At 44.0% G+C, this 12,500-nt stretch overlaps 1 protein-coding gene across 3 annotated transcripts in view; it reads left to right on the top strand.

Moving 5' to 3' along the window:
• rnf220a (ring finger protein 220a) overlaps positions 1-12,500 on the top strand; it is a gene marked incomplete at its 5' end in the record, with an annotated part of 221,316 nt that overhangs the window by 122,156 nt on the left and 86,660 nt on the right. The gene's annotated exons all lie outside the window — the stretch shown is intronic.

The following is a 12,500-nucleotide window of genomic DNA, read 5'->3' as shown; positions in this document are numbered from 1 at the left end:
TGTGTGTGTGTGTGTGTGTGTGTGTGTGTGTGTGTGTGTGTCTGCATGTCTGTCTGTTAGTTGAAAGCCTTCAAACTGTCTCCTTGTCACCATACAGAAGCTGAGAGTAAACAGCGGGGATAGCATAGGGCCATAGGCAGAAAGAGAGAGAGAAGAGAGATAATGCATTTCAAAAATATCTTAAAAAACATGTTAAAGTCGAGCTGAACCCAAGAATGACTTTTCTTTTCTTTTATTTCAGATACCTGGGTATGCAGTGCACCTATTTAATAATGTATGCAAAACAAATCACAACAATCTAATTTCTTTAGTTTTTCACACTTTTTCATATCAAAAGTTTGTTTTTCAAGATTTCATTGATAACAGTAATTTACAGTTTGCTGACGTCACCTTGTACTATCATATTTCTACCCCATTTCAACCAATCATATCACGAAATGCAGCTGTCAATCAAATCTTCATTTCTGGATAATTTTCTCTTCCAAATGAAGTCGAAAATGGCGCCTATAGTGCCTGTCATCTGCCAGAATTCCTATCCCATAAACTAACTACTAACTTGGCCAATTGTTAGAAACATGAACAAAAAACAAAAAGTATAATCTTTAAGAATGCAAAGAAATGTAACTGGCTCGTTAAAACGCGCATTCCAGGCATATCGTATCGTTACAGCAGCGATAATGGCGCACGCATCTGAGAGCTTGGTTGTCAGGGGTTGCACTTCGGAGATTCCAGGCCGACGTGCTGCACTCTCCGCTCGGCAACACGAAGGCAGCTGGTTGCCTGCGGCTCGCTGAGCTCCGCTCCTCTCGTCAAAAGGCTCTTCCCGAGGGGAGCGCCACAACACACTGAATCCCACTCGATTTGGAGGCGGAACACGCCAAGATTGGCCAAGCCCAATCCAGTCCCCAGAATTGTCAAATAAAATCATCGACATGATACTATGACCCACCTCTCAACCTGTCATCTTAGACAAACTATGTTTTCAGTCTGAAATGGACTCATTATGCACGTGACGAACAGGTTCAGTTCGACTTTAAAGTCGAACTGAACCCGTATCGTCACGTGCGTTGCAGTCCGTTTCAGACTGAAAACATAATTTGTCTGAGATGACAAATTGAGAGGCGGGTCATAGCATCATGTCGATGATTTGATTTGACAATTCTGTCGACTGGCTTTGGCATTGGTCAATCATGGCATGTTCCACCCCCAAATCGAGTGGGATTCAGCGTGTTGTCGTGCTACGCGAGTGGGATCCGCGGAGTACCAGGCAGCCATCTGCTTCGTGCGGAGGGAGCGGACAATCCGATGAATGGGTGCTGCCCGCCCGCCTGGAATCTCCGAGGTCAGACCCCTGACAACCACGCTCTCAAACGCTCTCATGCGCGCGCCTTTTACGCTATTTCTGTAAATACGATATCCCTGGAATGCGCGTTTTAATGAGCCAGTTACATTTCTTTGCATTCTTAGAGATTATAGTTTTTGTTTTTTGTTCATGTTTCTAACAATTGGCCAAGTTAGTAGTTAGTTTATGGGATAGGAATTCTGCAGATGACAGGCACTAGGCGCCATTTTCTACTTCATTTGGAAGAGAAAATTATCCTGAAATGAAGATTTGATTGACAGCTGCATGTCGTGATATGATTGGTTGAAATGGGGTAGACATTTGATAGTACAAGGTGACGTCAGCAAACTGTACATTACTGTTATCAATGAAATCTTGAAAAATGCACTTTTGATGTGAAAAAGTGTGAAAAACTAAAGAAATTAGACTTTTGTGATTTTGTTTGCATACATTATTAAATAGGTGCACTGCATACCCAGGTATTTGAACTAAAATAAAAGAAAAGTCACTTGTGAGTTCAGCTCGACTTTAACAACTTATTTAATATTGAACTTTAAACATAATATTTTACTTAAAACAAGTGGAATCAAAATATTGGCAGAAATGTTCACTTGCCTACATTTTCAGACTAGACTAAATGACTAGTTAAGACCGACTTTGATGGGATGATGTGCTTTTAAAGAAAGACATGAATATAGAAATGTATATATTGTGTGCTGGTTCATGGAATGAGAAAGTAGGCCGGAGGATGTGACTGCTGAAGAGCTGTTCAAAAGAGAGAAAAGGCCCCAGAGTAAAGAGTAGTGAAACATCACCCTCTACTGGACAATGTAATATTGCCACAGGGAGAGAGACAGAGAGCGAGAGAGAGAGAGAGAGAGAGAGAGAGAGAGGATGGAGAGATGATAGGCAGAGGCCTGTAGTGCGGAGAGATAGCAGACTGATAAAGATCACAATGATGTCCAATTGCGGCTGTGTGATGCAATCGGTGCGTGTCTGATTGTCACACACACACACACACACGCACACGCACACGCACACGCACACGCACACACACACACACACACACACACACACACACACACACACACACACACACACACAGACACACACACACACACACACACACACACACACACACACACACACACACACACACACACACACACACACACACACACACACACACACACACACACACACACACACACACACACACACACACACACTCACAGATAGCCTCAGGTGTGACCAGTGCAATACCCCACTCCAGCAGATAGACATCTTTGGTCCGCTCCTATCAAATGTTAGCACCCAGATAGTTTTTCCATATACACTTATTTTGCTACTTCTTATATTACAGCAGAGGGAATGAGAGAGAGAGAGAGGGAGAGAGAGAGGGAGGGAGGGAGGGAGAGAGAGAGGGAGGGAGAGAGAGAGAGAGGGAGGGGGAGAGAGAGAGAGGGAGAGAGAGGGAGGGAGAGAGAGAGAGAGAGAGAGAGAGAGAGAGAGAGAGAGAGAGAGAGAGGGAGGGAGAGAGAGAGAGAGAGAGAAAGAGAGAGAGGGAGGGGGATGCTAGGGACTGAGCTTAGATGACAAATTAGGCCCGACTCTAAAAAGTGTAGCCTGTATGCATTTTAGGCTAAAACAAAATAGGCAGCAAACATTATTTTTTTCCATTAGGTAAATCAATCCTTTCTTCATTCTTCATTGTGATGAATAGGGCTATTTCTTTTCTACTGGCGGATATCTCTTTTTAGAGCAGAAGCGCATACAGTAATGTGGGAAGGCTGTGGTGCTCGGAGTGCTAATTTAACTCAGTCCTCTTTGGGCTCTCATGGGACCCATCATGGCATCCATCCAAGCCACAACAGAACACCCTAAGGTTTGGCCATGACCACAGAGCAGCCCTGACCAGGCACTAAGGAAACTTTCACTATTTGGGCTGCAATGAGTTCCAAAGAGTTCCTGTGGTCTCTCTCATCCCGGTTTACACTAAACGCCACAAGCCCGCTCCACACACACGTCACTATATAACTTCCTCTCTCTGCCACCTTCACCTCACTTGTGCGAGTGGACACCACCATACAGTATATGGACGTAGCTACCATGACGTCACCCATTGGTTTGAGGACTTCCGTTTTGGAGCCTCCAGTTTGGCATTTTCACCGTTGCCATCTTGCTTATTTGGTGCCAGAAGTGACGTACATTCTAGCGCCTCCTCTGGTTGGCCTGTTCGGGGCGGAAGGGAACTGGTGGGAATTGCGTGATCGTCCCACGTGCTACGTCCTGCCGGTGAAGCTCCCCGCTGTTGGGTGAAAAGAAGCGGCTGGCAACTGCACATGTATCGGAGGGAGCATGTGTGTGTGTCTACGGCTCTCCCCAGATCGGCAGAGCGGGTGGGGCAGCGACCGGGGCAGCAGGGGGAATTGGCCAAGTGGGGAGAAAAATCAGAAAAAAAAGAAGTGACATACATTTGGAGATGTAAGAGTCGCAGCGCCCCCTGCTATTGGGCCACGATCAGCGAGCTGCGCGATCACTGACAGGTCACCTGTCAATCACGCCCCCAAACTATATACCTGTAGTCTGCTTTATCATCTATTTTACTTGAGATGGGACCATCATTTACAAAATGAACAACATGCTGTATTGAAGAAGAATTGAAACTAGCGATTGAGACCATAAATTCATAAATCAAGTGAGAAGTCAGGCCATTTCCCCATTCAATTCCATACAACTGGACTTCTTTTTGGAGCCAGTGGAGTTGCCCCCTGCTGGTCATTAGAAAGAATGCAGGTTTAAATGACTTCCATCGGTCTCATTTTTCGGAACCGGAGGTTGCCGCTTGCACGATACAGTGACGTTTCTTTCTGTCCGTTTGATTTCTATTCCGGTGAGGCGCCGGCGAGAGGAGCAATCCTGCAGACAGCAGACAGACAGCCAGAGAGATGGAAGCCTGTATGAAGGATTATCCCCCATCCTCTGTTTGTGACAAGAGCTGATAAGAGCCTGAGAGGAGAGGCAGCAAGAGGCTGTGAGAGGGCGAGCGACACACACACACACACACACACACACACACACACACACACACACACACACACACACACACACACACACACACACACACACACACACACACACACACACACACACACACACACACACACACACACACACAGACTCATATAATCCACAGTGAGAGAGATATCAATCCATCATTTAGAGCCAGGGATTCAACAAGAGGAAATAGGTTCTTCTCAATAGCTGACAAGCCAACACACACACACACACACACACACACACACACACACACACACACACACACACACGCACACACGCACACATGCATACACACACACACACACACACACACACACACACACACACACACGCACGCACGCACACACACACACACACACACACACACACACACACACACACACACACACACACACACACACAGTCCTACAATAACATGCTTTACAAAAGGCTGGTGAGGTTTGCGTATTGAATGGGGCCGTTTGAATGACTGTTCAATTTCATCTATTTATCTGATTTACATTGGCTTTGTTGTCAGCCTGGCTGTATGGGTGTGTGCGCGACTGTGCGTGTGCGTGTAGGCTGTTATTGTGTCTGAATGACATCAACGTCACTAATAGAAACCATAAATCTAACTGTTCTAACCGTCGCCTATCACAAACCATAAATCTAACTGTTCTAACCGTCGCCTATCACAAAACATAAATCCCTGGCCTTCAAACGGTTGGCTCATATGCAACGTCAACAAGGGGAAATGATCGTTAACCAACGGGTGGAGGGATGAATGGATCGTTGGATCTGCTTTTAATGAATACACACAAAAACAATCCGTCACTTAGTCAAGTGTTCTCCTTGTCGAAGTTAAAGGAAGAAATCTGTCAATGTGGTGGGATTATTTGGCAGGTCAACCTGTTTTGAGAATTTTCTTGAAACTATGTTGGGGGGAAAAGTGGGATTATCTCACCCCATTGACAGAATGTTTAATTTGCATTAAGAAAAACATGATTTTAAGATGGAATAATATTAGGTATGAATGGCTTCTTGCAGCCTGGTCGCCAGAATAAAACATTGTACTTTTCTGCAATCCACAGATACGTAGAATATCACACTTCTGAAGGTAAAATACTTTGAATGTCATGTTTCTAGATACATAGAATATCACACTTCTGAAGGTAAAATACTTTGAATGTCATGTTTCTAGATACGTAGAATATCACACTTCTGAAGGTAAAATACTTTGAATGTCATGTTTCTAGATACGTAGAATATCACACTTCTGAAGGTAAAATACTTTGAATGTCATGTTTCTAGATACGTAGAATATCACACTTCTGAAGGTAAAATACTTTGAATGTCATGTTTCTAGATACGTACATATCAACGTTATGCATGGTCATAGAGTCTGCTGTTGAAATAGTGTGCTGGCCAGTAAGGGTGAGTCAGGCGTAAACACTTGCCTTTCACACAAGAGGGCTGTGTTCAATTCCCAGTCATGGTCACAGCGTTTCCAAAGTCTATATTTCAACCGTGAGTCACATTTAACGTTTGAACCCAAACCATAATCCAAACCAAAACATAACCAAAGTTATTTTACTTGCCTAAACATAACCAAAGTCATTGTTTTAATTGTGTTTAATGTGGGAAAGCGATGTTTTCAAATTAACTTTTTTTTTTAATGTACGTTTAGATTGTGGGTTTGCAGAAACGTAAAATGTGCTACGTGTTAGAAAAAGGCAACTGCAGAAACATACAATGCCGACACTTTATTCTGGCAATTTGGTTGATCCATCTATCTGTCCATCCTTCCATCCATCCATCCATCTATATACAGGCTAGAAAGAGAGAGAGTCGGAAAGGAAAGGTGGTGGTAAAATTGCTGCAAGGCTCTAGCACTGTGTGCAGTGGTGTAGCTTGTGTGTGTGTGTGTGTGTGTGTGTGTGTGTGTGTGTGTGTGTGTGTGTGTGTGTGCGTGCGTGCGTGCGTGCGTGCGCGCGCGCGCGTGTGCGTACGCGGGTGCGGAGGTGTTAGCCCGTGTGTCACCGCGGCGCGCAGCCTGACAGATGAGCGCAGGACGGGAACAAGAAAATCCCCGCTTCTCTCACCGACATGACCGCATCTCTGGAGGGATATGTGCATGTGTGCGACTGTGTGTGTTACCGAGTGTGTGTTTTGTGTCGATTTGGTGTGTGTGTGTGTGTGTGTGTGTGTGTTCCTCAGGGACCCTCAGAGGTGATAGGAAAGCTTGCAGCGTGTGGCAGACAGAGAGGGAGGGAAGGAGGGAGGGAGGGAGGGAGGCGCTAAAGTGATAGCAGAAACAGAGAGAAAAGAAAGTGAGATGAATGGCGAGAGGGTAAGAAAGTGAGAGACACGGGTCCACATGTGTCTTTCTATATCCTGGAACAGGGAGGACACACTTAGCCTATCTGTGTGAGAGAAACACAGGGAGCAGCCATAGCTGTGAGTGTGTGAGCAAGGCCGGATTAACCATAGGGCAACCGGGGCAGGTGCCCCGGGGCCCTCGGGGTGAAGGGGCCCTCCAAATTTTTTTTTTTTTTTTTTTTTTTTTTTTTTTTTTGGAGGGCTCATGTTGGGCTCCACAGAACTATGACACAAATCTAAGACCAATCAGGACAAAATAAAATGTGTTTCCAAGAAGATTAAGTCTGATGATTTAGTCTCATTGGATGCCTGTGGGCAAGTGGTGACCAGGGGCGCGGGAAGTGGGGGTGCTTGTGGTGCTGCGGCACCCTCTGCTGTTTTGTATTGGAAATGTAATGTCAATTATTTTTTCATCATTGTAAAGCCACAGCACAGTGAAGAGGATATTAATGTGAAGATTAGCCTCTTCCTTTTGCTCTCAGAGTGCATCAGATTCATGCATTTTACTTTAAAATGTACAAAATTTCTTTGTACCCCCCAGTCAGACTAATATCTTTATCCTGCTGGTGCTACCTCTTTGCAAAGCCTAGAATTGCCTATGACTGAGTGAGAAACTGAATCTCAGAAACGGAATAATAACATAACAGTATAATACTAATGTTAATTTAAAATTTGATATTCCTCTAAATATGGCGAAAAAACATCCAAACATCCGGACGATGGGTAGGGGGGCCCCTGGGAGCTTCAGTGCCCCGGGGCCCCTGGGGTGTTAATCTGGCTCTGTGTGTGAGAGAAACACAGGGAGCAGCCATAGCTGTGAGTGCTGTTATTGATTACAGTTTGCAGCGAGGGGTCAAGGGGTTAACATGTGTAAGAGGAGCCTTATTGCGAGGTTGAGGGTGCAGTGGGGAAGCAGTTAAGGATGTGCACACTGTCTTAAGGTTGAGGGTGCAGTGGGGAAGCAGTTAAGGATGTGCACACTGTCTTCTATAGAGCAAAAATAAAAAAAATCCCCCGCCCCATTTGTGCTAAATCCCACCCTTAGGTTTATGCATGAGGAGTAATGATTGGTTTGGTTTAGGCATGAGGGTTTGGGCGATTGGTTAGAGTTAAATATCAGGGTAAGCCAATCAGAGGCAGAGTAGGGTGGGGCAACAAGGATGGGGCGGGGGGCGGGGGATAACACTTCTATAGATGCTTTCAGGTGATCTAACGCTCTCTGTCAGCCATATTGGAGGTGCACAGCTCACTGGCTGTGAATTTAAACTGAGTGTTTTGACCATCTCAACAGAATTGAATAGTGGTTAATATGTGTGATGAGAAAAGGAAAACTCGCACACTGCAAGGCTCCAAGTTGAGTGTATTTATTTTACACTGGTAAAAAGGTTACGTTTCGGGCAGCACCCTGCCCTTCCTCAGACCAGTGCTGCCCGAAACGTAACCTTTTTACCAGTGTAAAATAAATACACTCAACTTGGAGCCTTGCAGTGTGCGAGTTTTCCTTTTTCTCATCAGTCTCTACCTCGAACTCTGCACCTGCCCTATTTAGGTTTTGGATGTGCGTGTCTACTTTTTTCTCATGGTTAATATATGTGTCATTTTTTTGACTGGGAACTGTTCCTTTTCCCCAATGATTTTGTGTTATGTTTGTTAGCTAGCTAACCGTACTATCTGGTTAGCTATCACTCGCTCCTGCTAACACACTTGATTTGCACACTAGCTACAGTAACATAGGCTATCAAGTAGAAGCTAGCATTAGCAGCAGCTACTCGTTGCATGATAGCATTAGTTGATTTGCAGCTAAGACAAACAACAACAGTTTGTTTCAGGTGGTTTGAGCTTTACACGCTATCACTTTGTGCGATAGGACCAAATTGACTATACAGTATAAGGTTAAAGACAAGACCGTTTCACAACAACCTCAATCTGGAGACATGCAGCCTACCTTGTTTCTACTCACTCTGACTTATACCACTGCTGAACCTGCACAGAGAGAGAGAGAGAGAGAGAGAGAGAGAGAGAGAGACAACACACACACACACACACACACACACACACACACACACACACACACACAGAGACAGAGAGAGAGAGAGAGAGAGAGAGATGATGCTTTGGCAATATTGTTCATGAGACATTCATGCCAATAAAGCGAATTTGAATTTGAGAGAAGGAGAGAGAGAGAGAGAGAGAGAGAGAGAGAGAGAGGTGTAAGAAGCAGAAAGGGAAAGTCAGGTGAAACAGATCCTACAAGAGAGCCTACAAAGAAAAATACAAAACATAATCCAGAGAGATGAGCAGGGCAAAGACAAGCTGTGTGACAGACAGCAGAGAGGCGGGGCTAACACACGGCTAACAGCTAGCAGCAGGTTAGGTGGCAGGGCCATTTGGCGGCGGCCGCGGTGCTATATGTGATGGATGAGACAAAGTGCAGCCTCTTTTCTCTTGTAACTTTCAAATCATTAAGACTCTTACACCGCTACACGCCACGCACGCTTTTATGGCCACCTCGGACAATCTGAGGCCGTCACGTCGATTAGCAAGAGTAGAAGAGAGACACAGAAAGGGAGAACATGACATCATAACTTTAGCTAATGTACTCATTGGTCTTGGTCCTATTTTAACACAGTTTTTCACTCAGCCAACATTGTGATTTTACAGTTGGTTTCTTTCTTTCTTTCTTTCTTTCTTTCTTTCTTTCTTTCTTTCTGTAAAGGCATACACACGTTATAGTCACTGTGCAGAATCTGCAGATTGACTAAATTAAAACTACCGTATACCCTCTAAAAGATGACTTTTTTTGAATGGAGAAAATACTAATGCATGCTTGAAATGACTGTATACGAGGTTCGTTATCGGTTATGAAACGGACTCAGCATGTAAAGTAGCCTATGGGAATTCTCAGTTCAAATAGTGAATATTCTGACTTGACAACAGCAGCAGGTGCTCGTGATTTTAGATGAACAACATCCCTACATGCACATTATGTTACAGCCATTTAGTTTCATCTACACACCTTACAGAGCAATGCATGTGTTTGAAACCACATCTCTGGTGATCCTGCATCACGGCACTGTTGAAAATGAAGTTCAGGTGTGCAGCCAGTAATCCGGCGCAGAGGGGACGCTGTGACATTGATTTAAGATTTTAATCTGGTCTTCTTCTTCGACAGGCACGTCCTGCACAAAACAAATAGTGTACAAGCATGATGAGGATATCAATTGATTTCAGTTAGCCAAGTGAAAATGTTGCAAATCAAAGGAAACAGGATAGAACGTTGCATATAGTGCCATATCATAGCAAGGATTTACACACACACACACACACACACACACACACACACACACACACACACACACACACACACACACACACACACACATGCACGCACGCATAATCTCTCTCTCTCTCTCTCTCTCTCTCTCTCTCTATATATATATATATGTATATATATATATATATATATATATATATTAGGGCTGTCAGCGCGCGCCGATCATAACGCGTTATTTTTTTTTAATCGCGTTAATCGCATGCCGCTATTTTCTCCCTTCGTCGCCCCGTACTTGTAGTCAAGCCGTTCGGTTTCCTGTCTCCTGCTTGTGCAGGCAGGCATGGAAGAGAACGACAGCAATACGCTTTTAAATGGATCGTTTTACTTCCAAAATGGCACAGTGGATAAGTCAAGAGCCGTAGTTTGCACCTTGTGTAAAACGGAATTAAAATGTCACCGAAGTACATTGAGTTTGAGGCGAGCGATCACCTGAAAGTAGCTAGCGGCCAGCTAGAAGCCAGCTAGCTAGCGCGAGACTCCTCACTCATTATTCCTTCAGAGTCTCGGATGCGCGGGTCCTCTAATCACTGGGAGGTCGGCTCCAATGGCTTCACGCGATATACACGTTATCAATACACAGTTTCCAATACCGAGCCATTATTCACATGGAAGTGCCAAAGTTTTTAGCTCAGATACAGCCTTCTTCGGCTGTGTCATTTTAGGTTTCGACTGCTCCACAGCGCCGCCGCCGGAAGTATCGGTTCTGGAGTGTTTACAATTATTGTGCATTTATTTTCTATTCAAGATGCATTTTGTGACCTCCTGTCTACATTGCACTTCTATTGAATTGAAAATAAATCTAAAATTCAAGATCACAAAGTACATTTATTTGCATTAATTTGATTCCCAATCACGACACACTGGTAATAATTATTAATATCTAATTAAAAATGCTTTGCAATGCAAAATAATAGCATTTTAAACATGCGATACAAAGACGCGATTAATCGCGATTAATTATAATTAATCGCACGATTAATCGCGATTAAGAAAATTAATCGTTTGACAGCCCTAATATATATACTGTATATAAATAATATATATAATATATGTATGTATGTATGTATGTATGTATGTATGTATGTATGTATGTACATACAGTATGTATATTACATTGTTCTGTGTGAAGAAGTGTTGAGCTATATGTGTGTGTTTGTCCTTTGTGTATGAGAAAGGCCAAGGATGTTCATGACAAACAAGCAGCAACAACAGAGTGGGTGTTGCTGTGACGCAGTCTAAATACTGTTGACAGCTTGTGTGTATGTGAGTGTATGTGTGTGTGTGTGTGTGTGTGTGTGTCTACAAGGATGGCTTGTCGCCTCCGTCCTCCATCCCTCTCATATCGTCGCCGCACGCCGCCTCCTCCGCTGTTAGGATTCAATTAGCACAGTGCAGGCAGCCACAGCACCCTCATTAAAGCTAATTAGTTAAAACATCAGCCAATCAAGCGTTAATTGGCTTTGGTAATTAATTCAGCCACTAGACCATATGAAAGCAGCAGGGAGGGAGATAATGAGAGAGAGAGAGAGAGGGGGAGGCAGAAAGAGAGAGAATGAATGAGGGAGATGAAGACAGATAGAACATACAGTAAGGCTGAATGATGAAGTATGACATTTTTTAACCATATATTATGGATATCAAATATCAAAAATGGGAATTTACTTGTACTTAAAATAATCATTTTGCCGCTGTGAATATAATGGTTTATTAAAACTAGGTCACCTACTGTAGCCTACTGTATGTAGTAGAATGTCCAATTATTTTTTATATTGGAGCTCTATGGCCAGAGAGGATTGAGGCCCACTATATAGCGCGTCCCGTGATATGTTCACAGCCCAAAGTAAAGGTTAGCACAGACAAAGCAGCTGGTTTGCTACCCGGCCAACCTGCTCCTTACAAAATTCTCCACAACGTTTTTCTACCTGGCCAACCTGCTCCATACGAAACTCTCCACAGTGTTTTTCTACCTGACAACCTGCTCCATACAAAACTCTCCACAGTGTTTTTCTACCCAGCCAACCTGCTCCTTACAAAACTCTCCACAGTGTTTTTCTACCTGGCCAACCTGCTCCATACAAAACTCTCCACAGTGTTTTTCTACCCAGCCAACCTGCTCCTTACAAAACTCTCCACAGTGTTTTTCTACCTGGCCAACCTGCTCCATACAAAACTCTCCACAGTGTTTTTCTACCCAGCCAACCTGCTCCTTACAAAACTCTCCACAGTGTTTTTCTACCCAGCCAACCTGCTCCTTACAAAACTCTCCACAGTGTTTTTCTACCTGGTCAACCTGCTCCATACAAAACTCTCCACAGTGTTTTTCTACCTGGTCAACCTGCTCCATACAAAACTCTCCACAGTGTTTTTCTACTTGGCCAACCTGCTCCATACAAAACTCTCCACAGT

The sequence above is a fragment of the Poromitra crassiceps genome (genome assembly GCF_964638095.1).
Source record: "Poromitra crassiceps genome assembly, chromosome: 23".
In the NCBI taxonomy this organism is placed as follows: Eukaryota; Metazoa; Chordata; class Actinopteri; order Beryciformes; family Melamphaidae; genus Poromitra; species Poromitra crassiceps.
Note: the sequence above shows the minus strand (reverse complement) of the source record. Positions and strands in the feature narration are given on the sequence as shown.